Below are 20,260 nucleotides of genomic sequence, written 5' to 3' on the forward strand. Positions count from 1 at the left end.
GGTGGTATAGGACACAAAAGTAGAAATTTAAGGGGTGGCAGTATGTTGCAGTCCCAGTTGTCATGTTTTTATGGCAATTTAGCCTTGTTTAACCAATGTGATACTGTGTATGTTTTGACAAGATTTGGGTTTGATAGTCAAAGGCCACTTCTGATGCTAGGCTCTTCCTCCTGCTTCTGGCTCAAGAATAGGACATGGGATTGTTGTTGTTGTTGTTTTCCCAAAGAACTAATGACCAGATTTACTAAGGTCTTTGGATACCTGGTGAGAAGCCTCTTTTGAAAAGGCTTTTGAAAATCCCAGTAGGAAAGCGTCTTCATCTGTTGATATCTAGGGTCTTTGGAAATATTCCCCTGAAACCTCAATGGGACTCAGGTCTTTGAGTCGCTCTGACTGTGCAATCCTGGAAAAAGCAATGTTCCAGCACCTTTAAAAAATGAGTCTTAAACACTCTTGAACCTATCCACAGTCTCTCCCTGGACTTTGCTCTCAAGCTTTCCACTGAAATGAATGGGAGATGGTGGGCAAGTCTACATGTACCTGGGACTGCACAATACCTATTGGTACTGTGCAGTCCCGGCGGCACACAGTTATTCTTAGACACTACGTCACTGTAGCGATGAGTTATGGTGACGTAGCGCCGGCATCATGGTTTGTGCCTACCAACACTACATCACCGTAGCAATGAGCTGTGTAGTGTCTCATGTAGAGGAGCCCTGCTTGAAGCAGGACTTTGGTCTCTTTGCTTAAAAATAATACGCATGTACTGAGATGTATTAAAATGGCCAGATCAGTTTCCCATTGGAAGTCTTTCCATTGGCTTCGTTAGCTGTAGCAGGAGTCACATCAAGCCTCAAATCTTAAAATACCAGGTGCCTATTTTTTGCTCTCCTTTCAGACTTTTGGTATTTCAGCAGGCTCTGTAACTCCCATGAGATAGCAGCTGTCACAGGATAGTTACTAGAGGTCAATATTCCACTTCCTCCTGCTTAGAGAGATGCCCATTGTACCAGTTCTGTGACAATCACCTCATAGAATCTAGTCCAATCCAGTGCCTGGGGCTTTTAGACATGGACAAAATCATGGGCCAGATTATCTCCATTTTTTGTGGGATAAAATGGCCAGAACATTCTAAAACAGTCCCAGAAATTACAAGGGCACCAGAACAGGCACTGTGGAAGAGAGTTATCACTGTCTTTTGTGTCTTTCAATACAAGTCCTGGGCCACAGGCAGTGTTGGGGCAGTGCCCAGAGTAGGCAGAGGCAGGTATCAAGCTTTGGAATGCCAAGCAGTAGTGCAGTTCACAGGGCAACTTGGAGAACCTACTGCAACTTAGATCTGGTCTCCAGGGAAGAGCAAATCAGACTTCAGTTTTCACCTACCTCCCACCTGTATAGGAGTTTCATCTGCAATCCTACCACCAAGGAGTCTGAGTCATCCTTAAGGAGCCATTGGATGGGAAAGCTAATAACCTCTTCTACTCTAATGGGGTAGGGGAAGGGAGTAATTCTCCTTGTTGCCCCATGCATTCCCTGGAGTCTCTGCCAGGTGCCTCTGGTGAAGCTATTACTTGGCTGGATCTAGTGCCAACCTCTGACCCAGGGATGTGAACATCAGCCCCCACAGTTTCTCCAAGCTCTTCCAGATTATGGCCACTATTCCTTGCTTGCCAGCTTTCTCATGTATTGGAAGATGATGTCAACAGAGCCATGTGCCTCTACCTCTGTCACAGCTAGAAGTTGTGACACTTCTGGATGAGCACGATTGGCTGCGGGGGAACCACGGGGATCGTTTCTCATGGTACCCCCACTCCCCAGCTGGCACTCTCATGGGGTGCACCAGTGCTCTCGTCTGCCCCCCCTGCTCAGGAACACTGGCTGTCAGGGTGCACTGGCGCTCTCAGGGGGTGACCTGCCCCTATGCATCACCACTGGAGTCCCAGAGCAGGGAGAGAAGATGGAAAGAGAATCCCAAAACTGTGGGAAAAGAAACATTTGATCACAGATTTCACAGACATTCGGGCTGGAAGTGACCTCAGAAGATCATTGAGTCCAGCCCCCTGCCCCAGGGGCAAGAAGTCAGCTGGAGTCACAGGATCCCAGCAAGATAAACAACCATTTTTTTCCTTGAAGGTGTTCATAGTAGGTGCTTGAACCACCTCCGACAGCAGGCTATTCCAGACCTTGGGAGCTCGGACAGTGAAGAAATTCTTCCTTATGTCCATCCTGAAATGGTCTTGCAGGAGTTTATAACCATTTGACCTTGTCATCCCTTGGGGCGCTCTGGTGAACAATCGTTCCCCCAGATCCTGGTGAACACCCCTGATAAACTTACAGGTGGCCATCAGATCACCCCTGAGCCTGCGCTTTTCCAGGCTGAAGAGTCCCATAGCTCTTAGCCCGTCATTGTAAGGTCTGTTTTCCTGATCTCTGATCATGTGTGTGGATCTTCTCTGGACTCTCTTAAGCTTCTCCATATCCTTTTTGAATTGTGGAGCCCAAAACTGGATGCAGTTCTCCAGCTGTAGCCTCACCAAGGCCGAGTACAATGGGAGAATGACATCCTGGGATTTGCTTGAGAAGCATCTATCGATGCAAGCCAGCGTTTTGCTCGCTTTACTAGCTACAGCATCACATTGAAGGCTCATGTTCATCTTGTGGTCAATCATGACCCCCAAGTCCCTTTCATCCATAGTGCTAGCCAGCATAGCACTGCTGAGCTTATAAGGATGCTGCAGGTTTTTCTTCCCAAGGTGGAGAACCTTGCATTTTTTGGTGTTAAAGACCATCAGGTTCTTGTCCGCCCATTTCCTGAGCCTGTCAAGGTCAGCCTGGATCGCCCTCCTGTCATCAGTTGTTGATGCTTTACCTCGAAATTTGGTGTCATCGGCGAACTCGACCAGTCTGCTTTTGATTCCAATGTCCACATCATTAATGAAGATGTTGAACAATATAGGCCCAAGGACAGAGCCTTGAGAGACCCCAGTGGTCACAGGGCACCATGATGATTGACTTCCGTCAACCACCACCCTCTGGGTCCAACCACGGTGCCAATTCCCCAGCCAGCGGATCGTGGTGGACCCGAGGCCACAGTTGGCCAGTTTTGCCAAGAGGTGATCATGGGATACCAGATCAAAGGCTTTTTTGAAGTCAAGATATATAACATCAATCTCCTCTCCCTTGTCCAGGTGATAGGCCACCTGGTCATAAAAGGAAATGAGACTGGTCAAGCAAGACCTACCTGCAACAAACCCTCAGGATGTTGCCATCGGCCAGTCCATTGAGAATGGCCTCTTTGATGATTTTTTCTAAGACCTTCCCCAGGCTAGAGGTCAGGATGATGGGCCTATAGTTTGCTGGATCCACTTTCCTCCCTTTCTTGAAGATAGGCACCACATTGGCCTTCTTCCAATCTTTGGGCCCTTCACCAAAGTGCCAGGAACTCTTGAAGATCCATGCCAGGGGCTGAGCTATGATGCTTGCCAGCTCCTTGAGTACCCTGGGGTGTAAACCATCAGGGCTAGATGACTTGAAGGTGTCCAGCTTTTCACGGTGTTCCTTCACGAGGTCAGCATTGATGGAGGGCAAGGGATCTCCCTCACCCGGGCCTTGCTGTCCCATAATGGGCAGGGGCAACCCATGGGACTGATGAAAACCGACGCAAAGTATCCACTTAGTAGGTTGGCTTTTTCCTGGGCGTCAGTTATGAGTTGTCCCTTCTGGTTTAGCAGGGGTCCACTGTTGCCCTTGATTTTCTTCTGGCTCCCCACATATCTAAAGAAGAACTGTTTATTATCCTTGATACTTGTAGCTAGACAGAGTTCAGTTGCAGCCTTGGCTTTGCTTGTTCGCTCCCTGCAGGTCTGGACCATTGCAGAATATTCCTCCTTGGAGGTGGATCTTGTCCTCCATTGTAGGTCTTTCTTTTTAGCTGCAGGAGGTTCGCTAGTTCCTTGGAGAGCCAAGGGGGCTGCTGTACTCTTTTGCTGCCTTTCCTCTGAGATGGAATAGCCTTAGCTTGTGCATCTAGGATTGCTCTCTTGAGCAGCAACCACTCTTCCTGGACTCCCCTCCCCTTTGGGTCATGGTCTCTTAGGGCCTCACCAACATGCCTTCTGAGCTTGTCAAAGTCAGCTTTCCTGAAGTTGAGGACTTCTGTATTGCTGACTGTCTTGCCAGCTTTACGGCAGATGGTGAAGGTGATCAGCTTGTAGTTGCTGTCACCCAGCTTCCCATTGATTAAGTCGCTGATTAGGTTGTCCCTGGTTGCCAGTGTTGGCTTGGAGGCTAGGAACGGGATTTTTTATTTTATTTTGGCATCTTTCATACCATGCCCTCTATGAAGAAGAGAATCTGATAGATCTCTATATGGGGCATGGTGGTGGAGAAAAAAGAGGCTATCTTCCAAGAAATACTGAATTCATCCCAACAAAGAGCCATGAAAGCTCCATGTGGAGCCGTAGCAAGAAAGATTTCCTGGCTCTCCAAGGGCTGTGATACAGACAAAAGCAGAGTTAGAAAGCTGAGATGAAGCACCCTGTGTTACAAAGGTCAAACACTGCACCCCAAGCTTTGAGAGTCCTGTAAAAGAGAGACAACGTAGCACCTTAAGAGCAGTGTTTCAGTCAACCCAGGTACAGACCATTCATAGATTCATAGATTCATAGATGCTAGGGTCGGAAGGGACCTCAATAGATCATCGAGTCCGACCCCCTGCATAGGCAGGAAAGAGTGCTGGGTTCAGATGACCACAGTTAGATGCTTATCTAACCTCCTCTTGAAGACCCCCAGGGTAGGGGAGAGCACCACCTCCCTTGGGAGCCCGTTCCAGACCTTGGCCACTCTAACTGTGAAGAAGTTCTTCCTAATGTCTAGTCTAAATCTGCTCTCTGCTAGCTTGTGGCCATTATTTCTTGTGACCCCCAGGGGCGCCTTGGTGAATAAAACCTCACCAATTCCCTTCTGTGCCCCCGTGATGAACTTATAGGCAGCCACAAGGTCGCCTCTCAACCTTCTCTTGCGGAGGCTGAAGAGGTCCAGGTGCCCTAGTCTCTCCTCAAAGGGCTTGGCCTGCAAGCCCTTAACCATATGAGTGGCCCTTCTCTGGACCTCTCCAGGTTATCCATATCCCTCTTGAAGTGTGGCACCCAAAACTGCATGCAGTACTCCAACTGCGGTCTGACCAATGCCCGATAGAGGGGAAGTATCACCTCCTTGGATCTGTTCGTCATGCATCTGCTGATGCACAATAAAGTGCCATTAGCTTTTCTGATGGCTTTGTCACACTGCCGACTCATGTTCATCTTGGAGTTCGCTAGGACTCCAAGATCCCTTTCCGCTTCCGTGCCACCCAGCAGGTCATTTCCTAGGCTGTAGGTATGCCGGACATTTTTCCTCCCTAGGTGCAGCACTTTGCGTTTCTCCTTGTTGAACTGCATTCTGTTGTTTTCCGCTCATATGTCCAACCTGTCCAGGTCTGCTTGTAGTTGTTCCCTGCCCTCCGGCGTGTCCACTACTCCCCACAGTTTTGTGTCATCCACAAACTCAGACAGAGTACACTTCACTCCCTCGTCCAAGTGGCTGATGAAGATATTGAAGAGTATCGGTCCAAGGACCGAGCCCTGCGGGACCCCACTGCCCACACCCTTCCAGGTCGATACCGACCCATCCACTACGACTCTCTGGGTACGACCCTCTAGCCAATTTGCCACCCACTGGACTGTGTAGTCATCCACGTCACAGCCTCTTAACTTGTTTACCAGTATGATGTGGGATACTGTATCGAAGGCCTTCCTGAAGTCTAAGTATACGACATCAACCCCTACTCCTGCGTCCAGGCGTTTTGTATCCTCGTCATAAAAAGAGACTAGATTAGTCAGGCACGATCTACCTGCTACGAACCCATGCTGGCTTCCCCTCAGCATAATTTGTCCTGCTGGGCTCTCGCAAATGTGAGCCTTGATAATTTTTTCAAAGACTTTGCCTAGGATGGAGGTGAGACTGACTGGCCTGTAGTTGCCTGGGTCCTCCTTCCTCCCCTTCTTGAAAATGGGGACCACGCTGGCCCTTTTCCAGTCCTCCAGGACCTGGCCCGTGTGCCACGAGTGTTCAAATATTCCCGCCAGTGCCTGTGCAATGATGTCGGCCAGTGCCTTCAGTACCCTCGGATGGAGCTCATCCGGGCCTGCTGACTTAAAGGCATCCAGTTCCTCCAAGTGACTCTGCACCATCTCAGGGTCTACGCAAGGTAGTCTGGCACCTTGCTGCTGCCTCTCTACAACCCCAGTGAGAGACTTGTCGTGCCCCTCACTTAGGAACACTGAGGCAAAGAACTAGTTGAGGAGTTCAGCCTTGTCCCCCCTGTCCGTCACCAATTGTTTCTGCCCATTTAGCAGGGGTCCTATTCCACCCTGGGCCTTCCTTTTACTCCCTATATATCTAAAAAACAATTTTTTGTTATCCTTTACTTGGGATGCCATCCTCTGCTCCATGGTAGCTTTGGCCCGTCTAACTGCCTCCCTACAAGTGCGAGCAGAGGAGGTATACTCCTCTTTGGTAATCTCTCCCCATTTCCACTTTTTATATGCTCCCCTTTTAGTCCGCAGGCTGCCCTGGATTTCTCTGGTCAGCCAAGGAAGCCTCCTGGCCCCTTTCCCTCTTTTTCCTCACATCGGGATTGTCTCCCTCTGTGCCTGAAAGATCATTTCCTTAAGGCACAGCCACCCTTCCTGGACTCCCATCTCTTCAAAACTCCTACTCTGCAGTGCGTCCTTGACTAATCGCCTGAGTTCACTGAAATCAGCTTTCCTATAGTCTAGCACTTTCACCCTACTAGTTACCTTAGCCACTCGACGTCTTATGGTGAATTCTATTGTTTGGTGATCACTGTCCCCGAGGTGACTACCAATCTGTAGGTCCCCTACCATATCATCCCCCGTTGCCAATACCGTCCAGTAAGGCATTCCCCCTAGTGGGACCGTGTTCCCACTGCAGTCCAACCTTTAGAAGAACACTTTTGAGTATGAGGACTTGGGGAGTAGTCTTTAAATGTGTTTGTGCTTTGGTTCTCTTGGTCTTACATTTGTTCCCTTTCTATTGCACTTGTTCTTGTTAAAAAGCAATGTTATTACTTATGTTCCTCATTTTCTCAAGTGTCACCAGTTGGTTTTTTTTATGGTACTATTTTGTTCATCTTAGTTATATACCTAACCTCCCCTTCATACCATCATTTCCTACTAAAATCAAACATAGATACCGTATTTGGTTACAATACAAGTATTACCCATGACTGTTCCCTGGCCTCAGAGTACAAGCATGATGGATCCGCAATCTCTGTGTTCTGCTGAGGCACCACTTCAAGTGTCCTTGCTGTTCAGAAAGTGTCTGTGTTTCCAGTTCTAACATCTGCCAAGATCTCTCCTTTGCTTTTATCATGCAGGCTACAGAGGTTCAGGTTTTTTTTAGGAGGCAGCATTATCTGTCCTTTAGTATTTCAGAAGTATGCTCCACTGACCATCTGTAGGTCCCCCAGAATGACAAGAAAAATCTCAGCTCCCTTAATGGTAGGCTGGGGGGAAACATTCTTTTGCTTGTTCTGGCAAGCAAGCCCATGCTTTTAAAGATGCTGGTATCAGTGACTTGTGCAGACTGCCTCATAACAATATTGGGAATCTTCCAGGGTGATCAACTAAGCCCTGTAATAGTATGAAGAAGCAACCCTTTCTATTGGTAAAGTATGGGGTGAGAAGTGTGTCTGCAACAAGCAGAGGAGACTGTCCTATCAGTAACAGTTTAGGAACTCTGTTGTGCAAAGCCTCTTACACACTGCCAAGCTTTATGACATAGCACAGCATCACCCCCCGTATAGCATTACACATCTCCATAACAACAGGCCTAACACTAACTGGGGTTGCTGATAGCGAAACATTTGATGTTGAAGGGAAGTCTCATATCAGTGTCCTGTTGAGGAGAGCTCTTAGATTTCTAGGAAGAGGGCTTTTGTCTTCCTGAAGCTCTGCTGCCACTGCTGTTCATCCCAGGTCTGCATCAGCACCCTTTCTCCCAACAGCCATTCCTACATGACTGATCCCAGATGCAAAGTGCCACTGCACAAGAGTTACTTCTTCAGAGCATTTACCTGGAGCAACAGAACACTTTCATTTGTCTGCTTCTCCTCTTCTGAATGCTGTACTACCATGCTATCAACAGCCCAATGAAACTGTAGAGTGCAAACCCTCTAGCTTTAGCAGGCTTAAATCAGGCCAATGGTCAAACCACTAGGCTGTTATGCTGAAAGTAGATATTGGCAGAAGACATGGTTTTGAACAAAAATGGCTGTGGGCATTGTGTTTTGTAGGAGTAGGGGTCACAGCAGAGGGCAGAGACAGGTGAGGAAAACAAACTGAGCAGGACTGTGGGCAAAGCATTGTAGTGGTACATGGTGGAGGGTAGTAGAGCTTTGCTTGGGGCACATGGGGCTATAATGGCATATGAAGGAGTGTATGCAGGGCTTTGCTGGGAGGAACTGGGCAATTTGGGTTGTAGGAAAAGAGGCTTAAGGAAAAGTGGAGATTACATGGTGGGGAGATGTTATAGGAATGAATCAAAGGGGAGAGGAGCTGGAGTTTGAAGAATAGTATGCTAAGGAGTGGTGGCTGCATTATTGTCAATCCTGTGCTATGGCTGCTGCTTGGGCCTGCAGCAGTGTAACTAGGAGTGGTGACTGGGGCAATCGCCCTGGGCACCCACTTGGTCAGGGGTGTGGAGGGAAGGAGCTGCTGCTGGCAGCCATTCATTTGCCCTAGTGATTGCAGCTGCAACTGGAATTCACTGCTTCAACTTTGCCCTGGGTACCTGGCTTCATCCCTATGCTGCTGAGGGCCTGTTTTGTGGTTAAAGAGGGCATCAGGGTCTAGGGCTAGCACCTCAGCACAAAATCTATTCTTTTAATCTAAGCAAACACATCATTCCCCCTTCCCCTCCCCGACACATGTTCACTTGCCCACAAAAGCTCTCACTCACACATACCTTCCCCAGCACTTCTGCAGAGTTGATTAGAAAATTGTGTCACAAAGTAGAGTGTTGCTCTATTTCTAGCACCTCAGCTCTTCAAAACACACTTTTTTCTCTCTGCCTCAGAGCTGCATCCAGCTTCCCAAACACCTTTTCAGAGCAAAGTGTTATTGATCACGCGAGAGGTACCTCTAAGCATATCCACATTCCATCTGTTGGGTGATATACTGACAGGTGTCATTTCCCAGCAGCCTGGGCTCATGCGAGTAATTCCAGAGTGCTAGCTGCTTTGTTTCTGAGTCACGCTGACCTCGAGCATTTTATTGGCATTCTGTCACCGTTTAAGAAAACTGCCTCCAGTCTTTGGCTGGAGCTACACTCAGTGGTCTCATGTGATGCTTTTTAGGGGATACCATTAAGGTGAATTCTAATAAAAATGAGTGGGGCCTACCTTAACTTTTGTGACCTTGACCTCTCAGAGCAGAGCATTTTCCCTAAACCTCAGTAGTCTTCATAAAAAAAAGGAAAGCAACAGAAAGTAATAAATCTATCAAAGTAATTAGAAAGAATTTCTTAAAACTTGAAAAAGAGCACAGTGTGGCAGAGAGCAGCTAGTGACCGATAAGGATTGCCTGATGTTCTTCATCTGCGGAAGGTTTTTGTCAGTTCTGAAGTTGATGTGATGGTTCATTTAGTTTCCAAGAAGCCCACGCTGGGCTTCTTTTCTCCCTATCCTGGCCAAATGATTGAAATCATAACAAGGGACAAACTCCAGCTACTAAGTCTCTAATAAATGTCCTGGTTTCTTTGCAATCTGAGTTCAGACTGACCCATAGTCTAAAGAAGCCCTTAGAGGGAGGGAGGGAGAGAGAGAGAGAGAGGCAGGCAGGCAGTGTGTCATGATGCAGTCTTCCCCACCAGCATGCCTATCTTGGTAGAGCAAGGAATACCACTTAGCTATTTTGGTTCCAAGTTCAGTGCTTTAATCACATAAAAACATCTCCTCTCTTCCTGGAACCCCTGCATTATCCACTGACTATTTTGTGATCTGTGGGAGCCATGAGTCCAGTAAAACAAGTACTAATCTGAGCATTTAATCGGTCAGTCTCCAAATATAAATGGTTAGGATGGGCGTTCACAGGCAAATTTAAATCTGAAATTTCCCAACTTTTAAGTACTTGAGTTTGTAACCTTAACATTTTTGCATGTAATTTCCTGGTTTTTAAGAGAACCAGAAAAGAAGGAAATCCACCATAATGACCTATTTTATAGCTACAGCTAAAGTTTAGCAAAATTCAAAACAACTGAAAAGAAAGACTTAGAAAAAATTACACAGTCTTAATGACAGGCATTGCTACTTGCAACTAATTCCCCTGAGAGAGGTCCAGAGACAGGACAGGTGTCAAAGCTATCAGAATGCCAGTGGTAGTAGAGCTTTAGCAGAAAAAGGCACTGTTGTCCTACACGTGATGTCGTAGTTGGGAGACATATAAGCACATGGATGAAAGCCAGCTGACTGCAGTAAAAGAGATAGGATGAAGGAAGAAATCTACCTTCCAAGGAACTAGCCATGACATCCACCTCTCCATTGAGATCATCTGCCCTCCAGAGTCTAAAAGGTTTGAAACCAAAGACTTATATTAGATTCCTCCCTGGTCCTTAGTATATAGATAACAAGAGCAGAAAAGACCTTCCTTCAAATCAGGCTTTCCTGTATGCTGTGGCACTCACTCCTGTCTGATGAGGACCTGGTCAACATGATCCATGTGTGCATCACTTCATAGCTGAATTCTTTCTGCTTAGAGGTGAAGGCTACAGCTTATGCATTTTGGGACTGGACTGCCTCTTGAGCAAGGGAGTTACCCAGAAGTCACACACACATTCTATACCCTCCACAGGGTTTTCTATACATGCTCCCTTCTAGTCCCTAGTTCAGATCCTGAGCTTAAACTTTAAGGCTATGAAGGGCGTAGGGTCAGACAGTTCAGCTCTTTGCCTCCTTGACTCACTATGCAGCATTAAGTGCAGAGCCCACATTTCACAGATTAAAATGGTACCAAATACATTTCTTTACAAAGCCAGAGAAGATAAACCTCCAGAAGCAGAGGGCCAATCCTCTGGCCTTTATTGTGCTGCCATTTATGTTCCTCTCTGGGTCTGAGGAAGACTGGAATATTATTCAGTAGCCTCATCAAATATTATGTTCCTGCAGGCAGGTCTCTAACTGGGCTCAGTTAAATTTATCTGTTTGATTACTGGGGCTCATATTATTAAACCTTGGAGTTGTATAATTTTATCCTTTCTGAATGGCTACAGTACGTTAACATTGACTGTTAGAACTGAGATGTATTCAGCGCTGTGAGACATTCACTGAGTTTGACTGTTTTTATGAACGAATTGGGAAGTGATCCCATCAAACATTATGTCCTTTTTTACATGGGTTCTTGCTAAATGTCTCTGCTTGCCGGTTCTAATGTTATAGCTAGATGGTTTGGACTTGCTTTGGGGTCTCCTGGACTGCCTAGTACTCAAATAATGAATAACTGGTGGTTGCAATTCTTTTTCGGAGTTACATGTCTTTAGTGCTGATTGGTACATTTGCAACACCAAATGCCAATTTGGTGAAACTGAAACTTTTCATGGGAAATGGTGGGTTTCAACAAACTTCCTGTTTCAAAAAGCTTCTAAATTCTCAAAATTTCCTATTTTGACGTCTTCAGAATGAAAAATTCCAGTTTTAAGTAGGAATGTATTATCATCTCAGGGGAAATTGAAGCTCAAGGAGCTTGTGCTTTATGGTGGACAGCTAGGACTTGAACCCAGCCCTCCCAAGGTTATACTGCATGAGGAAATCATGCCAGAAGTGGAACTAACAAGTTTTCCACCCAGCACAAAACCCCTGGCTCCCTTGTAGGGTGGGTGGGTGCTGAGCACTGGAGAGTGGAGATAGAAAGGAGCGTGATCAGTCTTACCTGCTCTGGGGTCTCAAAGACCCCAGCTGCTGCTGCCATGTTGCTGTCTGCCTGCCCCTGGCTGCTGTTGCCGTGCTGTTGTTGGGCCAAAAGCTCCCTATGGGCTGCCATTCCATCATCCACTCTCAGTCAATGTCCAGGGCTAGTGCCCCACTGGCCTACCCCAAATAAGACTCTTGAATCACACATTGTTTGACCAATAGTGATAAGATGCTCTCCCTGCACCCTAAGCTTGCAGTCTAAATGAGGCAAGACAAGTATCAGACAAACTCAGGAGGCCGCATGGGAAGAGGCAGCAGTTAGCATGCTCCTCTGATTGTCCTGTGTACTTTCAATTCCCTGTGTGGATGGATGCGTCAGGGTGTTTTACAGCTCTGCATCCCCTTCCAAGGGTGTTGCTAATATATAGAGCCAGAGGATACATGTCGAAGTTGTAACTATTAAATGAAAATTCAATACAAAGAATATTTAGGAAAGATGAATAAATAAAATTGTTGTTCTCTTTTTCAATGATATGCAGATGAACTTGGCAGTATATCACATCCTCAACGCAGCAATGCGTTCCCTCCCCAGACTCATCTAGAAGCATTCATTACAATATGCTGTAAATCCTGTTGCTTTGTTTGCTGTTGGTATCCATAAATTAGGAAAAGACTATTGGATCCTAATTTATGGTCCCCAGAAAAGATTTTGCCAGAGTCCTCTAATACAATTTGCTGCCGTTACAATGGCAGCTGCATGCATCCTACATTGCCAGTAGCATTTTAATTAACGGGCTGCTGAAAATGGATTGCTGGTGTATTTCAATCATTCTTGGACACCTCTGAAAAAGATCATTAGTAATCAAATAATCAATTCAATTAACACTCTTCAGTAGCAGAAGTTTATCAGATTAAACCACATAAGATTAATATTTTATCTAATTGTTATCTAAAGCCATTGGCCTGAATAGGAGGATGTTAAGGACAACATATCAAATTCTCCACTAGTTTTTTCCCAGTGAAAGAATAAATTTGATGACTTACAGTGGCCCTTTCTTAGGTATCACTTAAGACCACCAGAGCTCAGATATATAGTAAATGTGCTACCTGCATAAGTGACCTGGGAGGCAGCTGTTCTCCAGTTGCACAATTCCTGTGAGCCACTAGGCGCTAATATGGTTGAAGAAGAAATATCTACAAAATACACAGTACTGTAAGAGTAAGGCTGTAGCAGTGATGGTCAAAAAATTATGCAAGAAGCAAGGATTTCTTAGAGCAATATCTTTTATGGCACCAATTATGTAATTGGGATAGAGCAAGACAAGATTTCAGATGCAGCATAGTTGCTACATAGTTGCTCCAATAAAAGATATGACCCTAAGAAATACTTGCTTCTGTTATAAAATATATAGCGCTAACCCTTGTGATCTGGCAGAGGTGATAACACCAAGAGATGTAGCAGCCAGTTTGAAAGCTAGATGGAGACAATATGCCTTCCCTGTTCCCTGACTGGGAGCTGTAGCTAATCTGTAGGGGACTGGATTAGAAACTAATTCCAGATGCTTTTTCTTTACAGCACTACAGAACTGTGGTAAACTTCTGACGCACCACCTCTTTGGACAGTATTGTCTAGTGGACAGAGCACCTAACTGGGACTCAGCAAATTGAGATGCTGTTCCTGGCTGCATCTCTGGCCTGCTGGGAGACCTTGGGTAAGTCATTAAAAAGCCGGTTCAAGCCTCAGTTCCCCCCTCTGTAAAATGGGGGTAATGATACTGACCTCTTTTGTAAAGCACTTTGCAACCCATTGATGAATGGACTAGGTAAGAGCTAGATCAAATTACTATTATGCACCTTGTAGAGCCCACTGACAGGAATTTGTACCCTCAAGCTCCCTCTCATTAGGGGTCTGATTCATGTCAGGTTATTGTCTTCCAAGCCTGCAGGATGCCTGCAGGGAAGAGTGTATCTAATGTTGCTCTTAGCATTAGTTTGCCTCAGTGAGCTCCCTGAGGCTTCACTATACCTGGCTTGAAGAACCAGCCTTGTTCAGTTCCCAGTGGCAGGTGATGAACCCCCGCATCTGTCAGATTTTTTTGCTCTAAAGAAGCATAATTCTTGTGTGGTTATCTACATTATACTTAATTAAAGTCTTCATAGTGAGAGTGGCCACCCTCATTTAAAGTACATAAAGACACTGGATGAGAAATACATAAGATAGAGTATGTTTAAGGCACATTGTTGTATTAATGGAACAAAATTATAAATTTGTATTACGGTGACTGATCCGTTGCCTACTTATTGCTTGAAAACATACATTTCCTCTGATCAAATGCTTCTTAATAGCTCCTCATTGGGCACTGGTCATGGGACATTAGGCACCAATAAAAAAGCTTCTTAAAATACAGGCTGAGTAGTTGTCCTGTGACAGACCCTGAGGCTGTAAATTTGGTTATGTTTCTTAATCCTTTTTGCTAATCTTAGCTATGCTGCTCTAGGAAAGGAAGCCTATTTCTTTGAAATGTACACAGGAGGAAGCCATGGAGATGTTATGCTAATCAGGATTCAGATTTTTACACCTGCATCTACAACCTGAAGGGGAACCTTTGACTTTCTTGCCAGAGTAGCATGGTAGTTCTCAGTCTGCATCTCTTGTTGTTATTGTAATGCAAAAAGGCTCCATTCATGCTAAGGCAAAATTTACCATAGGATTAGGATGAAGTTAAACTTTAGAGCTTATACCAGTAATTTAAAGGTATAATATAATACATGGATAATGTGACATGTATTATCCTGAAAACTCAGTATTACAAACTACAGGTAGTCAAAATTAAAGTTAAAACTGCTTTGCACATGACTTCTCTGTACAATGGGGGTGACAACACAACCCTACCTCACTGTGCTGTTGTAAAAATAAATGTATTCAAGGCAGTGTGGAGTTCAGATACTGTGGTAATGGGCTCAGGAGTTGATGGAAATGCTACTTAGTGTTTAGAAAGACTATCTGGCAAGCAGCATGGTTGCCAGCTAAAATGAGGTTAGTGGCACCAAAACAAAGCATTTATATTCCAGAACACCATGTCTTCCAGCCATCTGTTGCATGAAAGCCAAGGAAGATGAAACAGGCAGTAGAAATCCCTCTGAGGGAGAGAACTCTAGATGCTGTTTGGATGGCAAGCTGTTCAAGATTCACTCAATCATTCTTCTTTTTCCCTTGCATGATATTTTGCAATTGCTGTTGTTCCTGTGGGAGTTGAGTTGCTGTGATGGTAATGCTCATGGGGACATAACAGCATTATCAAATCTACAGCACTGTAGCTGTGTATAGCTTTACAATACAGCTTGATGACTTTATAATCGAGGACAGAGAGGTGGTAACAATGCAGTATCCAAATCAGCTCATCAGTTTGCAGCTGAAAAGTGTAAATTGGCTACAGATGCAGAGTAAGTTATTTCTAACCAGAGAGCATGTGTAGAGAGATGTATTAGGGTTGGTCTTTATTTAGTGCTTCAGGGTTCTTGGCCCTTCCACTGATTTTATATATATATATATGCTTTTGGACAAGCCAGTCACCCTCCTTGTGCTTCCTGTTCTTCACTGGGAAAATAGACGTAATAATATTTAACTGTTGGGCAAGGGGTAGTGAGGTATAATATTCAGTGCTGGCATGTTTCCTGCTAAAATACCAGACATCCTGTTCCCCTTCCTCCAAGATGGGAACCTTTGATCCCCGAAAGTTCATTATAAAGCAAACGTTTGCTATTACCTTCAGACTGTCACAATCATTTAATCTTAATCCAGAGTTCTGGTCCATTCAGATTTCCAGGAACTGTGCACTGCCCAGGCCCCCATATTCCAGTACATTGGGAGTAAAGATTTATGCTATGTCAGATACCAACTTCATCAGAGAGATTAATGAGAGATAATTTCTTAGGAAGAGGTTTATTGAGTTCTCTGAGTTCATTCACCAGCTGTGAAGCTGAAACATCTGAAAACATTTTTTGAATACTAAGAGTTTTCTGGCAAAAGCACAAAAGAGGAAGTAGTTTTTTTGGTGCTCTAGCATTATAAATATGTTTTTGGGCATTCACATGAAGAGACTTAATCATGGCAATCTAGTTTTGACCTATAAAGTCCTAAGTGGCCTAGTGCCTACATACCTAAGGGACTACCTCTTCCCTTTTCGTAAGTTTGTCTGACAGCAAAGTCCTACATACTCTGTCTGTGTATCAAGTTTGTTCAGTTGAAACACTTGGTGGGTGTTTCCACCAAGCTCAATCATTCCTCAGCTTTGGAACTCCACCCTGAAAGCCTGTTAGAGCCTAAGCCTGCACATATGTTAGAAATCCTCTAAGACCTTTTTATTTGGGTAGGGTAAAGTTTGTGGGTGTTCTTTGGGGGTTGGTTTATCACTGGCTATTTAATTTTAATAAGTTCTTTCATTTTTATTATAAGCTGCCTACATCTACACTGTAGGTACTCAACTCTGTGTGGGAAATCCACAAAGTCAAGTTAGGTACCTAAGTTTCCTATACTTTAAATAGAGTGACTTACCTCAGGGCTAGGATTCAGAATGCTCAGAGTAAGTGGAGGTGTCTGAGTCACTCAGTAGGAAGAATGGAAGAGGTGTATATGTGTCTTGGGGTCATGCTTCTCCCCAAGCCATTGTCCATAGTCAAGTTCCTATCTCACAACTTCAGGAAGATGTCTATGTAAATATGGGATTTACTTTTAAGACATGGGTGAGGGGCAGTTTTTGCATAATCTGTTAGTGGTTAGAGCACTTGCCCAGGAAGTGAGAGACCTCCTCAGCTTGAGGGGATTCAAGCCCACATCTCCCATGTGTCAGGTGAGTCCTGTAGCCACCAACCTATTAATCAGGCTGGATGGGAATACTCTCCACTTCTCCTGAAGCTGGATCCTTAGATAGCCAAGAGTGCAAGATGTACAGAGCCAGAAGGAGAATAAACCAGAAGAAATATGACTGTTTTCCAGGAATGAGGGCACTAGACCTGGGATCAAGTCCCAGCTGCTAGGGTTATGTCTCATTTCTGAATAATGATTATCTAGAATAAAATGCATTGACAGTCCTGGAGAAGAGTTGACTTGCTCAAGGTCATGTAATGAGATGAAAGGCAGAGCAGGGAGTAGTCTACCTGACTTCTGCTATGGAATGTGATATCTTGAGCACTTGTCATTGATCTGATTATTTTTCCCCCTGGGAAAGTACTTGGAAATAAGAAGATGCGCCAGTGCCACTGAATCTCTTTCCTAACACACTTGCTAAGCTCAGGGCAAACGCCTTCCATTTTCAGTATGGTTTGCTTAATCCATTCCCATTCAGGCTTATATGCTTTTTCTAGAAACAAGAAATGTTGTAACTCAAAAGAACGACACAAGAGAAGTGGGGAAAATGAGAGCTTTGAATACAGTGGAGCTAATAAGGAGAGAAATTCTTGTACAGTTATGCTTATAGTACAGGCAAATGTAATTCCCACAGAGGCGACCCTGTGACACTCGCCTTCTAAAGGGCAAACCTCACGATTCAGAGAAAAATGGTTCACAGCAGGCTGCTTGCAGGATAAAGAAAAAATCTTTAACAGCATCCTATCAACTGTGGAGCTTTTTAAGACATTGTCCTAGCAGGACACCAATGTCTTAGGTACTTATGAGTGGGAAAGAAATAAAAAGGGAAGAACACCCCCTTCATCACCCTATAATAAAGCATAAACTCATGGAAATCTATCAGCACTAAGAAAAGGCATCCTTGAAAAGTATGCCAACATAGTGGAGATAAATTGTTTGTGATGTGGATGTAAATTTGGAATGAAAACAGGAAAGAGAGGAAATGAAGAACTGGCTGTCTGAGACATTAAGATAAATAGTGAAACCTTCTGCAGAGTTGATTGGCACAAGTGTGCAGGTGAACGAGTAAACAAGAAGGCAGAGATGCAGAGAGGTTATATACACTGGTATTTTGGGGGGAGGTAGGATACAGTGAATGTTCTGCCCGACAAGCACTTTTAGGAAGAGTCTGAGTAGTCTCTAAGGACAAGGAGCTAAGAATGACCAAGAATGGGTTTATTCACTCAAGGATTCAGAAGGGCATGCGGCATGAAGCAGCAGAGATACTAACTGAAGTACGCTTGCTCTTTTACCATGGAAAGCTATGCGGGGAGAGGAGAGATCTGACAGGAGATGACAAAAAAGCAAAATTGGTTGGTGGGGAGGAAAGAGACACCGGAGCATTCCATCTTAAGTGGACCAGCATGGATCCTGGTCTCTTGCAGGGATCCACACTGTGTTCAGGAGAAACCATTGCTGAGGCACTTTCTTCTGGTGCAACATGTGAGTTGTACAACAGATAAAGTAGCAGCCTTGCCCCAGAAGGAGCTGTTATATTAACATAATGGAACATTGCGATGTACTGTTCATCATCATGGCTTTCCTTTGAAAAGACTCGATTTATCAATTCTAAGAGACCTTCATCAGTGCTTGCACTGGCACTACCGCCAAATTTCAACGGGGGCATATCCTATGGAATTTCTATAGCAAATATATATAGGTAAATATCAAAGCTTGTGGGGGAAGTAACCGCAATTTATGCACCTACCTGTTCAGCATTGCTTTAGAACTTAAAAGTTATAAACAACTGCAAACTTACTTTCTCATGCCATCAGAACATATCTGCTATAAAGAGCATAGGAAATAGGACTGGATGGGATTCCTGGGTTGTTGAATCTAGATATCTATATCCTAGAGAAGTGTGTCATATATTACATTTCCTCAAACCCACTTTGAAACAAGTTCTTGTCCCCACTGCTCCTATGCGGAATCTGTTCCAGAGCCTTACTGCTCTGAGGGTTACTAACATTCAATTTTCAGCTTAAATGTATTTATTGGATGGCTTATACCCAATTGTTTGTGTGTCAACATTATCATTTAGCTTAAATATGTCTTGTCCATTTCTGGGGCTGGCTGTCTATAAATATATCAGAGTAATCCTGTCCTCTCACATTTCCCCTTGCATTTTCCTGGCAAAGTCCTAATCTCCTCTTCCAGTCTTAGGAACAGTTTCCCTCCTTCTCTTTACATGCCCTTAGCTAGTTTGTCATAGGGTCACTATTTGGTTTGATTTACTGATCTGCAGTTAGCAAATCTCTTTTCAAATGTTTGTTTGTTGAGCAGGTGACTGCACATTGGCTGCTGGGGGTATATTCAGTGTGTGCAAAATATAGCCAAATAAGGATTCTGATTGTGTTCATTTACTTTCTGGAGTATATTTCTGGCAGTCCAAGCAATTCCTTCTGCTAATTCTTATTCTCCGTGGACTCAAAGTATCATGGCAAATCTTTTCACTTCATATTTTCATGCAGGCACTGTGGGTCATTAGCTGAAAAGACTTGATCAGAAAGTCCATGTCTTAGAAAGATTAGATCTCAGATGATATTTCAATCTCGCTCAGGACTCTGTACTCAAGCAGCAGCTGATATTAGGGCTTTTTCCTGTTGGAGATTAAATTAGTGACATGGAACTAGGCTGATTTTTTGGGGTTCTTTTTTTCACAATGGAACATACCCAAGACCTTGAACAGGGGTGGCTGTAAATAGCATGCAGGTAAATATTGCTTTTAGAAATCTCTGCCCAAACACCAATTACAAGGTCTGTGGGAGCAACTCAAACCCAATAGCTGTCTCTAGTTAGAGAAAGAAAGGTAAACTCTTGAACTCTAAGAAAAAACTGATAAGGCTACCAGGTAACCGCATTATAGAAAATTCCACACAAAAGATCTCTAGTACTAGTCAGCTTTCACTAAATGGTCTTTACCTTCAAAGTACTGTAAAAGAGGCCAATCAATACAGTTTGCCGGCATCTTTGTAATATTTACTGAGGACATAATGTTTCTCCAAGCTGCTGTGATCAATACATTTGACGCACTGAACATTTCAAAACTGTATTCCTACGCAAAATCTTAATTAAGGTGAAATTAAGGGTACAGGAACATATTGGTAGCTGGAGTGCAAGGAAATTAGAGCTAAAACATAAGCAGTAGAAGCTCAGCATATTCAAAGTTAAAGTTAAATTTTCAAAATCTCCAATATTTGAAATAATAAAAGTTCACAACTAAAGGTCTCCTTTCTGTCCTTATTGCAATGTCAGTTTGTAGCAGCAGTGGTAAGGTTAGTAGTCACCTTGGACATGATCTTCAAAAGTTATTGTTGCAGATAGAAATGTCATCAAGGAGAATGAAATATCTCAGTTCACTTCACCAATTAATCCTAATTTAAAAAAAA

This window comes from Alligator mississippiensis, chromosome 5 (assembly GCF_030867095.1).
Source record: "Alligator mississippiensis isolate rAllMis1 chromosome 5, rAllMis1, whole genome shotgun sequence".
In the NCBI taxonomy this organism is placed as follows: domain Eukaryota; kingdom Metazoa; phylum Chordata; order Crocodylia; family Alligatoridae; genus Alligator; species Alligator mississippiensis.